The sequence below is a fragment of the Podarcis vaucheri genome, assembly GCF_965113315.1.
Source record: "Podarcis vaucheri genome assembly, chromosome: 1".
Lineage (NCBI taxonomy): Eukaryota > Metazoa > Chordata > Lepidosauria > Squamata > Lacertidae > Podarcis > Podarcis vaucheri.
The window spans coordinates 94350722-94368202 of NC_138759.1; the positions used below are offsets into that span (position 1 = coordinate 94350722).

Genomic DNA, 17481 nt, shown 5'->3' on the forward strand with positions numbered 1-17481 from the left:
ACATAAACAGGTTTATCGAAAGGTGGCTTTCATTTACCATGTCTTGCAACAGCTATTACCAGTGTAATATTCAAACATAAACTTCCGCCTCTCCATTACGAATTCACTCTCTCCCCTCTTTTTCCCTTTTATTAGCCTGCTAGCTTACTTTTTACATAAATGTACATGTCTGTACAAGTTTACAGAGAGGTATATATGAATGTACAATTAGATTTTCAGTAGAATAATAAAAACAGAAGCAGCAATTTGAGGTAGAAGTAAAAGCGAGCTTGGAGTCAAGGGCTGAGAGCGGCTTAGGGGGCCAAGTGCCTCTCTACGAAGAGCCAATCTGAGGCAGGAGATCTGCTACCCTGTGGAAGTGTTTTGCCTCTCCCTCAATAAGCAACTTGTGCTTGTATATGTGAAGAAACCAAGTAGAACAAAACTGGTCCTGCTAGCTAGGGATGATGGGAGTTGTAGTCCAACAACAGCTGGAGACCAATGTTTGAGAAACCTTCGGCTGATGGCTATTTGGAGGCAGTAGAACAAGAGAAAGCAGTTTGAAACACCAAAGGCGTATCTACACTACAAATTTAGATTGGTCTGATACCAGTCTAGTTGTCATGATTTCTCCCAAAGCATCCTGGAATATGAATAGTAAGAAGTCCCTGATGAAGTTGTCCAAACCAGTCAGCCCCTCTCCCCCACTACTGTATAAGCAGAAGCACCCTTGGAAAAGAAGTAAGGAATTAAATCTGTTTAAGTATGTGACATACAACAATAGGGCATTGGGCTAGTTGGCCCTTGTGGTCCCTTTCAACTCTATGATTCTATGATAGGATGCAGCCATATGGGAACAGAAATAGCAATGGTACACTATTAGTTGAAGTGAAATAAATCAACCACTAGGGGTCTCTCGGCTGTACAGAAGAGCACAGCATGGTTATTAATCATCAAGGCAGAGCCTACTGTGCAGAAGCATGCGCAGTAAATGTTAAAGTAATTAACTTGTGGAAAAAATTAATATTTGTAGCTTGGTTTTAAAAAGAACTAAGAGTGATTTACCAGCATGACATGCAACTGAACAAAACTGCAACTTTTTAAAGAGACAATTAAAGGCCTTATTCATATATTTTTTAAAATTACCAAAGCATATGATAGCTCGTCTATCTAGTAACGAGGCACATTACTACCGTTCTTTGGAGATAGGTAGGTAGGTAGGTAGGTCGATGGATGGATATATTTCTATGCTGAATTAACAATGCATTTGCTATCATAAACAACACAGATTCACCTGAACAGAAAATAACTCCAGTTATATTGTTCCACCAAACTAAAAAGGCATGATTCCTTTCCACAGTTGACTGAAACCAGGCCTCTGTTAATCCTCCGCCACTGATCCATGGGCAGCCTTGAGCAAATCACTTAAGCTGCTATTACTTCCCCTACTTTTCCCATCTGTAAACATTAGTCCTAGGGGGATTTAACTAATGTCAGCAAACAGCTTGAGCAAAAACAGCCGAAAGCATATTTCATTTAGGCAAAAGAACTCAGACATGGCACCGCAGGAATTTGTATATATAAAATGTTTCTGTCATCCTCGCTTTGAACACTGCAACAGAAAGTTAGTTTGGGACTGAGATGAACCACCAGCCACCTTTAAAGAAGCTTACATCTCTGCTCTTTGCACTTGCCTTACTTTCCTTGGCAAAGGTTGCAGCAGCCAAGTCAAGCATTCCTCACTGGTTATTTACCAGCAGACACCAGTATCCTGCACAACCCAACACAGCCTGGCTTTGTGTCTATAGCAAACCCACATTTTCCTTTTGATGTGTAGAGCAGAAATTGAGCTCCTTCATTTTTTGGCTCCCAGGCCCTTTTTAAAGTGGCAAAACTACTAACCGGACAAATAGCCTTTCCCCCAACATGCTCACTTTCTAGGTGTTGGGGAGATAATTCACATGGAGGAACTTTCACTCATATGATCCCAACTTCAACTGTGAAATGGCACAATCCAGACCTAGTCAGGGACTGGAAGTTGGAGTCCTCTTCTTCAGATAGAGATGAGGACTCCAAACCTGAAGGGCATGCAGGGCCAGCCTATAGGTGCTGCTAACCCACAGAACATGTGGGGTTAGTACCCCCTGCCTTGCCTGATGATGAGGCACTGCCATCCTCAGACTCCACTGTAGCATACCCTGGAAGACCTGAGCCTCCACTGCAGTAGGAGACTACTAGCGAAGGCTGGGCCCAGTGTCTAAAACTCCCATTGTTCTAGGTGCACATTCCTAGAACAATGAAGGAGCGTCTCCACCCCCATCGTTCTGCCAGACACTGAGATCCAGCGCCGAGGGCCTTCTGGCGGTTCCCTCATTGCGTGAAGTGAGGTTACAGGGAACCAGACATAGGGCCTTCTCGGTAGTGGCGCCCACCCTGTGGAACACCCTCCCTTCAGATGTGAAGGAAATAAGCAGCTTTCCTATCTTTAAAAGACATCTGAAGGCAGCCCTGTTCAGGGAAGTTTTTAATATTTAACGCTGTACTGTTTTTAATACTGATTGGGAGCTGCCCAGAGTGGCTGGGGAGACTCAGCCAGATGGGCGGGGTATAAATAATAAATTATTGTTATTGTTATTGTTGTTACGACAGGGAATCTCATGAGCACAAGCAGTTTCTGAGCTCTAGGCGCAGTACTACGCCTAAGATTTCCAATTAAAACTGTAGAGTAGAAGGAAAGGACCTTTTTCTGCCTCCTCACTTCCGGTTACTCTCTGAAGACTGGAGAAGAGACCGTCTTAAGAATATTAGGGGGGTTGGGAAGGGAAGGACTAGACCATGTGAAAAATGAACATTATATTTTAGCTGCAGTTTACTTATTTTCAGCTTTGTATTCTTGCTATAAAAAAATGTGCCAAGACATTCTGCTGTTGCACCCACAACCTAGGTTTAAGGTGCCATTTAGCTCCTAGTTTCACATCTCAGTTTCTAACGCTGGCTGGGCCGAATCTTGCAGCACAATTTGCGCTGACCATCAGGCTGCACCTATTGCCATTACTATACGAGAGCTCAGTTTCAACTTGTTCCTTTAAGAGCGATTTCTGCCTCTCCCAGAGTCCTGCCTAGACTCTACCTGGTGTCCTGCCTGAACCTTCCCTTGCCTTACATCATGGTTGCACCACGCCACACCGCAGAGCAGCACAGGCACAAGTTAAGCACAAACTCAACAACAACTAGACTTGGGCAACACTAGCCCTCCCACCAGAGGGAGGAACTGTAGCTCAGTGGCATTTGTTCAAATGCCTTGCAAGCAGAAGGTGCCATGCTCAATCGTATGGAGTTAAAAGGTCCAAATGGCTGGTATTATGAAAGGCCTATGTCCAAACCCCTGAAGAGAATAGGGCAAATAGACCAACCTCATATTCTAAGACAGCTTCTTCTCTTCCTTCCTGGCAAATCTAAAATTATGTTTTGCATAGTGTGAACCTGCAGTGGTCCTTTTTAAAAAAACACAAATAAGTGTTGTTATTGGACCTGTGCAGCTTGCGAATACATCTGCAGTTTCTGTTCTGTGAAAGGCAAAGTTTTGTGTAAAATATCCTACCACATCAATTTGCTTTGAAGTGCTTCCTACAATCATGATAATCTGTTCCAGAAGCTGGTCATGAGGAAAGCACCATTTCGAAGCGGCATATGAAGCGTTCTTCCAAATGCACTTTCTGCTACACCTCAATGGCAAACATGCCATGGCTCCACTTGCTTTTCATCTGGCTCGGCTGCTCCGATAAGCCTGCAATTTTTCACGATCTATTGGCTTTTAATTATGTCTCTCAACCCAGCATAACCAAGCGGTGTGTTAGCTTTGCCATTGGAAATAAACAGAAGATGCCTAAATTACTTCAGTACATTTTAAACAGATGCTGGCTGGCTGCACACTTAGATGTAAAAATGGAAATTATATCTAAAGTGGCCAGCTCGCTAGTATTTGTTTATTAGTCCACCAGAACCAAGTATGGATCCAATATAGCTCAGGTTAGGCTGCAGAGACAGACAGTAGTTTTTCAGAGAATTAAAGATAGTTTAAAAATAAGAAGCCTCTAATAATTAGGTTTGGCAGGTTTTCGGCTAATCCAAAAACCTGCAAAACCAGGTTCAACAGACACAACAATGGGCCAATTAAATGTGTATTGGTCATATTGTAAGTGATGCCTCAGTCAAACCACTTACATCTTTTTAAAGTAAGCTACTTTTCCATCCTCTCATCACCAAGTGCATAGGGAAGTACAGTGAACATGAAAATTGCACAGGATTATATTTTAAAATTATGAATATATAATATAATAATTTACAATACCAGGTGGCAAATGTCACCCTCATTTATAAATTATACTTGCTTATTTTATCCACCCTTCTGCTAAAATAAAAACCTTTCCAACAATATGAAGAATAAGATAGTTATCTTTACAGTAGCAGTAATTATCACCCATCCTTCACCAGGGAAACTTGCAACAATATAAAATATAGTGCTTTAATAGCACTTCCATACATCAGAAGACTACATCCAGGACCGGGCAGTGCATATTCAATAAAATGGCGGAAAATTATGTGTAAAGAGCAGTCCCTTGGGTTCAAGCTTTTCGTCCTCTATTCAGAACTTAGCCATTGTTGGCAGCAGCAGATACCCTTTGCTCCTGATGCATAGTCCTGCTGGTTACGATCATCTTGTTCTGTAGAGATTTAATTTGGATGATAATACAACCTGACAGCGCCAATACATGAGATGGGATAGGACTTTTACAGACCCTGGTGTCCCATAATACACTGCAGGCTTGTGAGGAAGCATCAGTACATTGAGTTCCACTTCTTTCTCTGCTGGGCTTTTAGAACGGGTCCCACACACGTGGCAGGCTCTAGGTGAACAAGATGGCGGCTCATCACCAAGAGAAACATGGCAGAGTAGTGGGAAGTGCAGTGGAAGGCAATGAAGTGCAGGGAGAGAGAGAGGCTGGCTGAAGGGTGGAGAAGGAGAGCATGGAAATCCATGACCCCACAGAACTGAGAAGGAAAATGACCGTGAATGTGTATGCAGCGGAGTGCTATGAGGAAAGGATCAGGTTGGAGGAAGCACAGGAAGAGTGAAAATGGAGCCCTAATAATATGCTCCAAGAACCAAAAGGGCAACCTGACTTTTTTGTCCTATTGTTCTTTGGAGTATTTTAGAGTTCTGGGTGCCTCTGAATTTGAACTCTACCACCGTAATTGTTCTCAGACAGAAACGGAAGGCAGCACACTATTGCCGGGCCTCTACAAATTAACTTGCTCCATCTATTCAGTGCTATCATTACCTGGGAAATTGTGTCCAAATGAAGAATCAATAAATAAATATGAAGAAGAAATTTAAAGAAAACAAAGTGCCATTAACATTGCAGTAGTATAATGAACTCATAATTCTCAAAGGCAATGCAGCGAAGCCTAGCCGTACAAGGCAACTCCAAGATAAGTAGGTTTGAACTGCTCATTCCAAATCTAAGACGTTTCAGTATTTCAAAGACATATTAGAGAAAGCAAACACCATTTAAAATACTATGTTGTATTTTCCTGCTGCTGAACCACACCATACAGCTAGCAAGTTACTCTTCAAGGGAAAATACTATATTTGTTATGAGCCCAAATGCTGGAATGTAATAATATACAGTGGTACCTCGGGTTACAGACGCTTCAGGTTACAGACTCTGCTAACCCAAGAAATAGTACCTCAGGTTAAGAACTTTGCTTCAGGATGAGAACAGAAATCGCGTGACGGCGTCACAGCAGCAGCAGGAGGCCCCATTAGCTAAAGTGGTACCTCAGGTTAAGAACAGTTTGTCAAGAACGGACCTCCAGAATGAATTAAGTTCTTAACCCAAGGTACCACTGTATCAGCCACTTTTATACAGATCAAGAACCACCCAAGCCATCTGTAAAATGAATTTGCCAACTTTTGCAAAGCCTTTTGGGAACTATGAAAAAAAATGCCACAATAAAATTATCCCACGTTACCACTTTAAACCCTACCTTCTAATTTTATTCAGTAACATAAGCCAAAAGGCACACCATGTCTCATCACTAAATTAAGTGTTAATTCAAGTATGTACCTAAGTAAATCTGGAGATCAGAACTTGCCAGCAACTGCATAAGCCAAGCCATATCTGATCAGATATAACCACAAGGAAGGGAAAGATAAAGAGGAAGCACAACTTGCTCTTCTACTTCCGTGGCCCACTGTATATGAACAGATGATCATGTGGGACAACTACCGGTACATCTCTTTAGATTGTAAATGGAAGGTTACTTAACTGAATGGTTCTCACCTCCCCTGTACATCAAACAAGGACACCCTGTCAGGTGACTGCTTATCATTGCATATCTGCAGACAAAGCAAAGGAAAATATCTATATGCAAGATAGACTACCTATGGCCCTCCAGTTGTTGGACTCCCATAAGCCCAGCATAGTCAGTATCAAGAATGATGGGTGTTGCTCCCCATCCTTGAGATAGTGGCATAGTAAAGCAGCAATCGAAGGACAAGAGAATTTAAGCAATGCAAAAGCACATGTGTTGCTGATTACCTTTTCGCCCAACAGCTGCAGCTGGTTATTGCATTTTCATGGTTATGATATTTTATAGATATTTATGTGTTTTATTTATTGGATGTACTTTGCTGTTCTATTATACTGTGCATCACCCTAGGCTCCACTGGGAGGAAGGGTGATTCAGAAATGAAATATATGCATTGATAAATGAAAATATGAATGGGGAAATCCTGAAGTTCATACAACTGCTTACAACTCCCCCACCACCACCACAAGAAACCAGGGGAGATGCAGAGTACATGCGAACTAGATAAATATAATAAAAACTAACTTTTGCCGCAGCTACCTTTGCAGTGCATTTAGGGAATAGTCAATTGTAGAAAGCAAAAAGGCTGGAAACTAAGCTGGAATATTGTTGTAAGGTGTTGTTTATAATAATTATCTATACACTGTGAAGCAGAGTACAATTCTTGGAAAGGAAGGAATGCTGAGCCTCTTGCATTCCAGCAGTAAAGCTTGCACTGACTCTGCTTTTTGCAGAGTTGATCCCTCTCTGCTTACTTAGAAGGACGGGAAACAAATTAACAACAGGTACGTACTGTGTTTGAAATTCCAGCTAGACATTGCAAGAGCAGAGTGCAACCCTTGCAGGCATGATAAATGATAAGCGCAAGGGCAGCTGTACCACACTGCAATACCTTTGAGAGGCACTCAGGTAGTAAATCAGGATAATGAAAATTAGACGGCTGCAGCTTCTGACCCATGCATGGGCAGAGCCCATGTGTGCTGCTGAAGTCCTCCCCCCCCCCCACTACCTCCCACAAGCCAGAACAGGCAGACTCCAGCTGTTCAGTAAAAATGCACACTTAAGATATCCAGGTAGTAGCTTGCTTTATCACCATTCCTTGACAAGGAGGTCTATCAAGGGATAGCACATTCTGTTGGGCTGAAAGGTAGACACAGGAAGACCAGATTCAAACCCCAGTTTGGCTCATTGTTTCACATTGGGCAAGTCCTTCCCTCTCAAGTCTTGGCTGCCCATCTGCAAAACAATAATATTCATAGATGTCACCCCGAGAAATCAAGCATAGAGACTGTAAGTCACTTTGCTCTGTGAAGTTGCTATAAAGGCTATGAATGATAACAGGAGGCCACTGCTTATCTATGTCATGTGAAAGCAGTGACAGGGGTTGTGCAAATGACACAAACATCCTCTTTCCATGCCTCTAGGTCCCACGCAAAAGGGGGAAAATTCACACATTTCCATGGAAGAAGCTTAAGCTCCATCAGCAGGGGGAGAAAACAACTGAGAACTCTAAATTGAAACTTACTGGAAGGATGCTAGTGTGATGCAAAATATGTGGCTTGGTGAGAAAGCAATCTACAGCCAGCAGTCCTGAGAATTCAGGCTAGTGTGAAAACAGTTGTTTTCTTTCCTGTATGTCGCCTTGGGTGTTACAAGGTCATAAATATGAAAAATGAACGCATGAATTAATAATTACATACAAGCTCAGTGACTTCAGATGTTCTATTTTGTAGAAATAGAAAGCATGAGTCTATGAAATTCCTGTTCCTCTGCGGCAAGAGAACTATTGTGCTTCTGGGTTTCCCATGGGCACCTAACCTGGCCGTAGCGGGAACAAAGGCAAAAAGCTGGACACCATGTTGTGACAGTCTGATAGCAACTTATTAAATTTCCCCTGTAATGTCATCAAGATAGTTCTAACTTCAATTACATTCATGATGTAATTTTTGCTGAAAATGCCAAAATGAGCTTTGAATATATGGAGAATTCCAAGTTCTCAGTTTGGTATATTAAAATTAAATCCGACTATAAAAAGGCTGCTTATCTCTGGGAAATAACTTTTATTTCCTGTTAGACATATGTTTACTCAGCTCAAATTTCAAACGTCTGACCAGTAAATTCTTTGAAATTACAGTCTCTGTGTATGTAGATCAACCCAAGTCGAAGACAATGTGCACTATATTCTTTATTACCCTTTATGCATTCACCTAAGAGTAGGTTTCTCCATTCATTCCAGAATTTTTAAAGTGGAGTCACTGGATTCTGCATCAGGATATTTCCAGATCCTGTTTCAGTCTCTCACACTGTTCACTGCTAGTCCATGGCATGCTCTATGCATGAGTCACCAACACAGAACCCAGGGGCACCATGGCATATGGGATAGCCTTCACTGGCACACCAGGCAGAGACTCCAGACTTCAAGCTTTCATCTTCCTTTTTTAAAAAGTCTCTACCCCCCCCCCCATAGCAAGTTATGAAGAAATGTGTGCAGGAAACTTTCTAAGAGTGGCATCAGAGCTATGATTGATAAGTGAGTTGCTTGGACACCAAGCGACAGGAATCCCCGGAGTCCTAAAGATCTGCAGTTTCCTCTTTGCCTTTACTGCACTTTTCCTGCTTCTTTCTTATCATCTAGTCCTTGGGATCTCCATAGTTTGTCCTCTCTTCTCCCCTAGCAACCAGGATGCATCTTTTCTGTGGTGGGTTTGCTTATAAGTTTTTTTTTTCCAATACAGCTCCACAATCAGTATTCCCTCAAAAAGGCTAATGCGAAACACAGGGAGTATAGAATGGCAGCCTAGGTTTTGGTTTAGGGTTGGCATTGGGCAAAACTGGGCTCTTTTGCCCTTAACAGATGGCAGGCAGAAATTAAACAGGCTTAGTGTTTTCTAATATGGAAAGGTTTCACCATGATTGTAGTCTCTAATTTTGTTTTATGCCATGCTCCACACAGCAGTCATGTTGTGTTATGCTGTGCCCTCATAGCAACCATTTTGTGACTGGCTCCCACAGTACTCTCTCATAATTCAGTACTGTATATGCCTACTGGTCCAAAAAGATGTTGACCCCTAGCTTAGCAAAGAGAACAGAGACCCAGGAGGAGGAATGAGACAGCCACTAAGCCTTCTAGAACAAATGAACGAGTAAAACCAACCTGAAGCAAAATCAGAATCAACAGGGGCCACCATTACAAAACCCAAGAAACAGAGGAGGCCTTCTTTATGCATATGTCCTTACGGTCTGATCATAAATCCTGTGGGGAGAAACAATGAGGATACCTTCCCTGACTTCAATGCACTTTGGATCAGGCTTGTGTAGAGCATCTCAGAGTAAATATTATAGAAAAGCTGAAAATACACAAAAAGTAAACAATGAAAGCAGTCCCAATGTTTTGACAAGGCCCTCTCAGGATGTGAAATCCAAAAACTAATCCTGTAAAGCTGGACAAGTGAATTGCATTTAATAAAACACCGTCTGATGAAGAAAGCCCGGAGTTTCCCAAAGTTCAGCATTCAAAATAAGACTAGCAAACAGATTTATTTTTACACACACATACACCAATACACTTTCAATTTTCCAAGCTATTTGCACCACAGATTTGTGAAATATTTCCTTGCATAATAAGAATAATTGTTATTGTTACTCTGTTGGTAAAGAAGGAGTTAAACATTTAAATGCACTTTAAGGTTTGTAGGGGATGGAGATAGATCAGTAGTGCTTGATCAATAACATCCTGCTAGGCTGAAATTAAATGAGTTCTCAAAAGATGCTAAGGACAAAAGAACAAAACATTCATTTCTCCTTCTAATGTGAAAAGAAATGATAGAAATTATGTGGAAGATAATTTATGAACAGACTAAATTGAGGGCTTTGTTCTGCGTTCTTGCAACCCAGTCCACACAGCATTTTAACCAGGGATATAAATGAGTTTATCGTGAATTTTTAATGCATATTTACTCAGACACAAACCCTCTTGCCTTCAGTGGTGTTTACTCCCAGATAAGTGATGTTGGATTGCAGTCTAAGTCCATGACTACCTAATAAAAATACTTTTTCTATGGTGGCAACTCATACTGTATGTGGAAAACTCTCTACCCCCAGTGCTTAGGTTATCTTCCCTTTTATTTAACAAAATGTATCTACTGCTTACTCAACAGAAAAACTCTAAGCATTTGATTAAAACATGAGTAGGCAAACTAAGGCCCGGGGGCCGGATCCGGCCCAATCACATTCTAAATCCGGCATGCGGATGGTCCGGGAATCAGCGTGTTTTTACATGAGTAGAATGTGTGGTTTTATTTAAAATACATCTCTGGGTTATTTGTGGGGCATAGGAATTCATTCATTCCCCCCCCCATGTAGTCCAGCCCCCCACAAGGTCTGAGGGACAGTGGACCAGCCCCCTGCTGAAAAAGTTTGCTGACCCCTAGATTAAAATGATTAAAAATACCAATAAAAGCAAACATTAAAAACAACCTGATGTATTTTTTGTCAAAATATAAATAAAACCAGCAGTTTTAAAACAGCCATATGTAATAAAAACTGCCTCTTAAAGTTACATGTCTAGGTAGACTTACCTAAACAAAAAGGTTTTTAGCAGGTATCAAGATGAATATAGTGATGGTGCCTGCCTATTGCCTAATGTCAATAGGCAGGGGGCTACCGCACTAAAAGATCAATTCCTTGCATGTGCATAATGGACATCGCATGGCACTTGTAGAAGTGTCTGTTCCACAGACTGAAAGGATCAAGTGGGAACATAAAGAGTGAGATTCACTAGCAAAAATCCCTTTTTTAAACAAGCTTTTGATTCTGCTGCTGCTGAACATATTGATTTTATTTGCTGCTGTTTTTAGCTTTTTCCATTTCTGTAATCAGCAGTAATTTCTCCCATGCAAAACAAACTAATGTCTTCATTGTATAACTTTTTACACAGATGAGCAGTACTATTAAAATAAAAAACATGGGCCAAGTGAGATCATCCAAAAATCATAAGCCAATAATAGGATCTGCACGTGTTATTCAATGTTTAAGATGGAATACATACACAGACACTCAAAAGATGGTAAAGGTGCTGTTTGATGCTGCCCCCTTTTGCCAAGCAAAGTCAACAACCTAGATTTCAGCTAAAACTTTTCACAGTCGGTACATCTTTTTCACAGCAAAACGTGTTCAAGGAAAATGATGAAACCCCAACAGATCTCCAGACAAAGTTTGTCACGCATTTATCAAGCTTTACAGAAGTGCAAGCTGGTGATGCACTCATAATACACACACCTGACGACAGATGGTAGCAGAAATTCAAGGATATGGGACTCCACAGTGTTCATTCTGCTTGAGTGCCAAAGACCACAGTAACTCTGAAAAACAAGGCCACACCTTATGTTCTAGGATCAGCAGCCTGTTATATATGGGAAGAAGGAGCAATCCCTTAACACAACAGTGTGCTAAGTATGAGCAGCCTGGCAATTCTTAACGCAAACTTCAACAACGGAATAAATTGTTCTCGAAACTAATGCCACCAGAACTCGTTTAAAGCATTTTTGCACAACATCTGATGGTACTACCAAGTTATACCCCAACCCAACAAGGAATGTCAGGACAACAAACAACAAATACATCTGGAATGATTAACATAATAATAATAATAATACCACCCCTGCTGACTGATCCAACACTCAAGGCTTTAAACGCATAAGCTCCCCTGCCTGATCTGTTTTACAGTGGTACCTCGGGTTACATACGCTTCAGGTTACATACGCTTCAGGTTACAGACTCCACTAACCCAGAAATAGTGCTTCAGGTTAAGAACTTTGCTTCAGGATGAGAACAGAAATTGTGCTCCGGCGGCGCAGCAGCAGCAGGAAGCCCCATTAGCTAAAGTGGTGCTTCAGGTTAAGAACAGTTTCAGGTTAAGAACAGACCTCCAGAACGAATTAAGTACTTAACCCGAGGTACCACTGTACTCTGCAGAGTCTATTAATCATACAATCCAATCTGAAAGAGGAGGGGAAAGTTTCAGTCAGAAGGAAAGAAACATGTGATTCAAGAGGAGGTTGAAAAAAGAAGAAGCTATTTAAAAACCCTGAGTAACTTGCTTAAATATCAGCAGAATTATTCACCTCCCACCCCAGTCTCTCTGCAGTTGCCAACTAGAATACTCTTCTTCGCTTGCCTTGTAGATCAGACATATGAAGGAAGTTTAACTCCTCCACAAGCAGTTCTGTGATGGGCACAACTCACCAATTCTATAGATTCCCTTCCCCTAAAATATCAAGAACTAGCTAGAACCCTTTTTCTTCCAAGGCACCCCACACCCTTCCATTCAATAACCAAATATTTAGAAAGAGATGGGGAGGGAGGGAAAGACATGATAGCCAGACTTCAAATTCATTCAGCTGGATGCCTTTTCTGCCTGCAGTTCAATCAATGCCATGAAAAAGAGGAATTAATTGAGGGAGGGGGGCAGAAACAAACTTTGCCTTCCAGTCAGAACATGAACTTGTGGGGAAATGTTTTGGGTTTTTTTTTAAAAAAAGCATGATTTTGGAACGGAGGCTTCATTACACCATTTTGTCCTGTCCTGTGTCCCCCCCCCAACAAAATCCATACAGAAACCAAGTGCTGAAAGTCCACATGCCTGGAAACTGAGCAGAGTGAGGATGGGATGGATTTTGTTTTAAAGTGCAAGGATGGATTTCTAAATTCAAAGTTGAATGGTGTAAACCTGTGCAGATATGGATCTTCACACTTTGCCTCCCTCCCACCTCCACTCCTGTCCCAAACAAGCAGGCGTCAAGAATTTGCTGCAGGAGAGAGCTGTCAGGCTCTTAAATGTTCTCTTACAACTCACCCCCTCCTGCTTTTTAGTAGAAACATTCTGAATGAAGTAGCACACCAATGCAGCAAGTGGAAGGAACAGTTAAGAGATCTAAATCAGCAACTTTAAATAAAAATAAAAGTGACATGGGAAAGAGTGTGCATGCCTTGCATCTACTAAGATCTGTTTGGACTTAGGATTTTTCCCTCCTTCTATCCGCTCCCCTTCCTCTTATTTCCAACAATGCATAAAACCAGAGAGCCCTGCAAGCTTCTCTGCTTCCCTCTCTCCCCTCCGCTTTTGATCTTCATCAGGACGTGAGCAGAAAGTTAATGGGCCACCCCTACCACAAAGGCAAATTACCACGTGAACAAAAAAGAAAGAAAAGAAAAAAATAATATATTTTGCTTCTCTACAGACCCTTCGCTCCCAGGCATCCCACCCTGCCGTGTAACCCCCAAGCTATCTTATTGCTTACAACCCACACGAATGGAATGGGAAAGGGGGAGAGAGAGAGAGATTTATACGGAATCAGGCAACACTAACCGAGCTTTTAGTTAATTTCCTCTTCAGCGTCTCAACTGCTTGGAGACCACCCCTGGTTTCCACAACCGCCGCTAAAGCCGGGGGGGGGGGTAGTGCGCGGAGAACAGAGGGACGTCAGGGGACCCCTTAACCTGGTACACTGCACGTTCAAGACTACAATGCATCCCAGAAGCCATTAAGACAACAAGCAACAGACCACCACGGCCAGCCCGGCTCCATTCCCCTTGTGCTTTTGCTGCTAAGGGGGACTAAAACAGACGAGGCCACGCAATGAAGCAAAGCTTTTCTTTCAAACTCGCTCTTCAAACAAAAAGGCTTTGCGTCTCCATCCTTCTGCCGAGGCAACTACACCTCCCTCCCTCTCCGGACTCCTCCCCCCTACCCCCCACAACTCCAAGTTCTTAAACTTTGCAACTTCTTCATGCACGTCGAATGCGGAGGGTGGGTAGCATGTTTTAAAATATTCTCCCCCCTCGCATGCATGCCACCACTCATACAGTGGACGCGGTTCGACTTACCCTTTGTTTGAGGTCTCCAGGGCGATAGAGCTTTTGCAAGCGTTCACACGCACATCTTTACACTGAAGGAAATTACCGCGGCTGCAGACGTAATACGGTGGGGGGGGGAGGTCGCGCAGAAGATCCCAGGAAAACAACAGCCCTCGAGAAAGCCCAGCGAATCCTACAAGCTGCCGTGGGGGCCTCCTGAGTCCCGATGACCGCCAAGCAAGCAGGGTCCGCTGCGAACTGCAGCCGCCTCGGAGTTTCGGCTGGAGTCCACCCTCCTTGTTTCCCTTCTCTCTTTCTGTTCCCCTCTCCCTTCCAGCCAGGAGCAGTCCAGGCTCCTATCAGAAACGCTTCAACCCTTTTCCATCAGGAGGGGAGGAGACGGAGACGCTGGGGGGGGGGCGGAGGAGGGAGGGAGCAAAAGGGGCTGCCAGCTCTCACTCTGCGCTGATGTCAACTAACCAATTCAAGAGTTAACAGGGCACTTATTTACGCGCAGCTCCCCACCAACAACCCTGGTCGTGGGAATTAAGATATATGCCGAAGCTTGATAATGGCTCTTAAAGAAATCCGGCCAGCGCCTCTTTGGGAAATAACGTTTTGGGGATCTTTTTCAACTCTGTTTTGAGTGCATGAGATTTTCATCAGTTTTTCTCACCCCGTTTACATCCCGGAACGATCGCTTATACCGAATCTGATTTACCGACCGCGTGGTTTGCCGCTGTTACTACCCCACCCCCGTTCCCGCGCCTGCCTTGTCTGTATGGCAAGCCCGACAGTACGAGTTGCCTTGCAAATGCATGGATGTTCTGTGCTGGGTGATTTACAAAAGGCCAAATGACCAAGGACAGAAATGCAAAGGGAAGCGGGGGAGGGGCGGGCGGCGGGAAGAAGCAGGCTACGAAATGTGCATTTTCTTTTAATTCCTTAAGCGTGGGGTATTATTCGAAATCAGAACTGATAGCTAGGGAGAGAACTGCTGCTGCTGCTTCCCGGGGAGAAACCGGACTGAGCTGGCGGGGGAGAAGCGTTTGGAGACAGTGAGAAGGCGGCTTGAAAGAGCAAGGAACTTCCAGCGAGTGGAAACTTGAGCCCTTGTAAAATAAACAGAAGATCTTTGCCCTGTGATCGCCTTAAAAGCAACAGCAAAACGCTGCCCCCGTACTATCCACACTCTTTCCCCCACCCTTCAGTGTATGGGCAGGTGGGGCAGTGTTGCAATCCCACGGATAGCAGAAAGCGCTGTAGAGCTCGGCTTGCAGCAGAAACGTGGACCGTAGAGGGCAGTAAGGGGCTAATTAAAGAGACGCCTCAGCCCACCCCTACCCCTTAGGTCAGATTTGGAGGTGCGGTATTAGAGAGACGAGTCAACCCCTTTAATGGAACGATTAGAAAATCCATAGGAAGAACACCCAAGCGCGCGCACACAAAAAGCATCGATAAGTAAAACAAAAAAACCGCCCATTTGCAACGGAGAAAATATATATTTGCAGCACAGAGAAAACTGTGTACCTTGCTCTGGGCATCGTGCCTAGGGGGCGCTTGGGAAGCAGCGAAGAAAACAGGCTCCTGTCGCCGCCCGCCGCTTTGCCCGGACTATGTGCGAACGGATCCCGAAATCGTTTCCACTTGGAAGTCGATTGTGTTGGTTTCAGAGAAACTCGCTTCCAATTTTTTTACGTGTTTTGATGGCTACAATTCTGCGAACACTTACGCGAGAGTAAGCCCACCCACCCGCCAGGGAACTCAACGGGGTTTTACTTCCGAACAGTATTGTAGAGTTGGAAGGGACCCCGAGGCTCATCTAGGGCAACGCTGCCCACCTGAGTCTCACCGTTGTGCACATTTTTAAAGCTGTAATCCCAGGCACGCTTGATTTAGCTTGCAAATCCTCTGCCGCCGTTTCAGCCTTTGGTGCTACATAAACCTGCATTGCTTGCATACGGACCCATCCGAATATAACGCGTCTCTGAGGTAGCCTTGAGGAGCAAAGCCAGCTTCTCTGCTGCTGCTGCCACCTTTTGAAAACAAGCCGCCCTACAGCGCATAGAAGAGAATGGAGGAGTACAGTTTGTTGCGCCCCACACATTCCAGAGATATCGAATGGAAAACATTCGCATTATAAAGGTCCATTTGCGGGAGGGGGGACCCTACTCACAGTAAAATGGTCCATTGTTTAAACTGGGGGGGAGGAGGGGGGGAAAGACCTTTTCCAGCCGGAGATCAGCCTCCCCTTCCGAGGAACCACCGAGGGCGCCATGCTTGCGGTGGGCGGAGCCAAAGGCAAAAGTGGCGGGAACAGCAAACGTAAATCTCACCTCTTTTGCTTCTACTCACATACTGCTCTCAGTTCTCCATCTAGTAGAAGCAAGAGACAGAGTGAGAGTTCAAAGACACCTTCCAGCCAGACAAAAAACATTCAGGGTGCAGAAGCAAGGGGAGACTTCTGGCGACCAAATAGAGATGCCTGGAAGACACATTTCTTCCTCAGGCGTACAGTTTCCCACCCCTGGGAAGGAAAGCTGAATGCCACTCTTATTTGGTTTTTCCTCAGAGGTGTTTTGGGGGTACACTTCTTTCTCACCCACTTGTTTGCAAATGCCACTGCCTCAGTTTCTCCATAAGTTTGGAATAATATTGACCTTCATGTGGTGCCTTGGCTATGAAGTTTATATATGACCCCTGGCTCCAATCCAGCAGAGAGTTATGTGCATTTAAGCCATTTAGGTTACAATCCTAAACACACTTAACTAGGAAGTGAGACCCTTTGAATTTGCTTCAAAGAAAGCATGCATAGGATTGTTTCATGGTACAATCTTGGGCAGGCATGGCCAAACTCAGCCCTCCAGATGTTTTGGGACTGCAATTCCCATCATCCCTGACCACTGATCCTGTTAGCTAGGGATGATGGGAGTTGCAGTTCCAAAACATCTGGAGGGCCGAGTTTGGGGGTGCCTGATCTTGGGCATGCCTACCATGGGCGTAGCCAGGAATTTTGTTATGGGTGCAGGCCTTTTGTTGGGGGGGACAGAACCTCAACAGAGGTTTCCTGAATTTTATTGATTGGGGGGCAGTTGCCCCTCCCTGCCCCCCTAGCTACGCCCATGATGCCTACTCAGAAGTAATCCATAATAGGTTCAATGGTGCTTACTTTCATGTATGTGGGTAAAGGACTGCAGTCTCGGTGAGCTTTCCCATCCTCTGTGCTAGAATGCGGCCTACAAGTACATTTTTTAAAAGTCTCTCACCCATTTT

General features: G+C 43.7%; 1 protein-coding gene across 9 annotated transcripts in view; it reads right to left on the reverse strand.

Annotated features, from left to right (window-relative positions):
- Nucleotides 1-17051, reverse strand: part of SEMA5B (semaphorin 5B) — a 365129-nt gene extending 348078 nt beyond the window's left edge. For 4 of the 9 annotated variants that reach the window (XM_082235163.1, XM_082235165.1, XM_082235158.1 and 1 more), the window contains exon 1: nucleotides 14239-14595. The gene's annotated coding sequence lies outside the window, so the exon portion shown is untranslated. The other 5 variants (XM_082235162.1, XM_082235160.1, XM_082235159.1 and 2 more) reach the window with 5 other exon arrangements.
- Nucleotides 17052-17481: the final 430 nt, after the last annotated feature.